Below are 2,500 nucleotides of genomic sequence, written 5' to 3'. Positions count from 1 at the left end.
AACAGTAACAGTAACAGTAACAGTAATAATAATAATAATAATAATAATAATAATAATAATAATTATTATTATTATTATTATTATTATTATTATTATTATTATTATTATTATTATTATCACTACTACTACTTAGTAGCTTGAGGATTGAGTATCTGTTACAGAATGATTCTGAGAGGTGTCTATTCATTATCATTGTAGATTTCACTTTCTATTGGGTTAGTTTGATGATTTTGCAAATTGTAGTTACATGAATTGCCATCATATAATCAAATAGGATGTTTAACCAACCATAGTGTACTAGTATTACCAAAATGCTTTAACCATGATGATATTTTTTCCAATCTAGCTTGAGACTAAGAAACAAAATTGAACCTCATAACATATGATGTTAACCCATGCCACCAGGAAAATGTGTTGTTCAATGTAGTATTGTTTTGAGAAATGCATCTAAACACAGATAGCTCCACAAGTGCTCAGCCACCAAGGTGTCATCGGGCCCTCACCAATTTTCCCCTTCGTTAAATTTTCTGGATGTTTTTTTTCTAATGCCATTAAGATTGATGTTGTTATTATTATTGACATTGTAATTATCACAGTATTATGAACAATACTAATAGCAATATTAAATCAAATAACATATTACCAAAAATCAAACAGATGAGTTAAGTCGGACTCCGTGATGAACAAACACCTGTGGAGCCATCAATGCATATATACATTTAACAAAGTAAACTCACTGTGGGCATGGCATATCCATATATGCCATCCCTAGCAGCACTAGATTAAGAACAATAGGAAAATATTTATATATCTGGCTACCACCCAAACTAATATAGTTGTATCAGTATCAATAGTCCAGTGCAGCATTTGCATTAGTTTGTGTTTTTTCCCAAAGACAATCCATAACCCATACATCTATCTAGTGAGGTATAAATTGTATAGATCCCTAACAATACCAAAGGCATATCCTTTAAGCACACTGAAGTACCCAGTCCTAGCTTGAAACCTCAACTTATACTACTAAGATGTTTCATGATCTGTTGTCATTGACCACATACATAAATCAGCTGACACAACAAACCCTAGAACCTTCTCCAGTCTTTCATATTTCCCCTAAAGTGATATTGAAGAGAAGATATGGTCCTTTTACAGAATAATTCCATCGAATGGACTGCAACAATTTTGGTATCAATGGATTTCTCTGTCTCTATTATGCCACAATTAGAAATTATTGCACAGAAAACCCCCAATTCCCGACATTTTTTACCCCAATAGCAGAGGAGGGCATGAAAGGTTACCTTATTGTCTAATGGTAGCCCTCCATGGAGGGCTACCACCCCCCAGCCCTCACCCAAGGAAACAGAATCCACGTATTCTCGGCACGAGTATCAGGTGCTCCCACATGTCGGCCATACACTCTCAACTGCCATGAACATATGGAGGATTCTTTGTTTTCCACTGCAGGGGTTGAGGGGATGCAGACTGCTATAAGGGGTCTGCATTAGACAATATAGTAATAAGTGTATATGAATATTTTAGGTAATTATTTCTAATAGTTCTGCATGTTGGATTGTGATGCTTTGGTTATCACTGGATTCTTCTCACTGTCTACCTTCCAAATATATAGAAATTATTGCGTGGAAACTTCCCAAACTCTCACATTTTTGGCCCCGATAGCAGGGGAGGGCATGAAAGGTACCAGGGAAATTATGAGGTAAAGTGTAAATAATATACAGAGAATCAGTCGATATGTTGTCTAATGCAGACCCCCTATGGGGGGCTGCCATCCCCCAGCCCCTGCCAGAGAAGACAAAGAATCCTCCATGTACTCTTGGCAGGATTGGTTATACAACCGCCATGCAGGAGCAGCGTTGCCAAGTCTGTCCGACGCTCTCTCCTGCCACGAATACCAGGAGGATTCTTTGTTTTCCTGGACAGGGGTTGGGGGGCGACAATATAGAGACCGAGTTTGTGTGTATCATTTACATTTTACCCTGCAATTTCTCTGGTACCTTTCATGCCCTCCACTGCTATTGGGGCCAAGAATGTGGGGGGTAAGGGGGATTTACATGCAATAAAACCAACATATTTGCATTGTAGATGGTGAAAGGAATCCAACAATACCGAAATCATCGTGATCCATTATTCTGACATATTACAAAAAGTTACCATATTTTACACCACAATTTCCCTGGTACCCTTCGTGCCCTCCCCTGCTATTGAAGCAAAAACTGTCGCTAATTGGTCGCACAATAATTTCAATACGTTTGGATAGTAGAGAGTAAGAGGAGTCCATTGATACCAAAATCGTTACAATCTGTTTCACACACCTATACAGTAAAATTACCGAAGATATGTCATGAACAGACTAAAATCTTAAAAATTGCCTGTGGGAATAAGCCCTTTGACCTAAACATTGGCCAAATAGGTAATTTTTTTTAATACATCCGCCTAACAAATCACAATGATTTCAGTATTGTTGGATTCCTCTCACTGCCTA

General features: G+C 37.6%; 1 protein-coding gene across 8 annotated transcripts in view; it reads right to left on the bottom strand.

The window, feature by feature from the left end:
• Positions 1-2,500, bottom strand: part of LOC113818033 (androgen-induced gene 1 protein) — a 14,921-nt gene that overhangs the window by 10,250 nt on the left and 2,171 nt on the right. The gene's annotated exons all lie outside the window — the stretch shown is intronic.

This window comes from Penaeus vannamei, chromosome 26 (genome assembly GCF_042767895.1).
Source record: "Penaeus vannamei isolate JL-2024 chromosome 26, ASM4276789v1, whole genome shotgun sequence".
In the NCBI taxonomy this organism is placed as follows: domain Eukaryota; kingdom Metazoa; phylum Arthropoda; class Malacostraca; order Decapoda; family Penaeidae; genus Penaeus; species Penaeus vannamei.
This window is presented reverse-complemented; position numbering and strand designations above follow the sequence as displayed.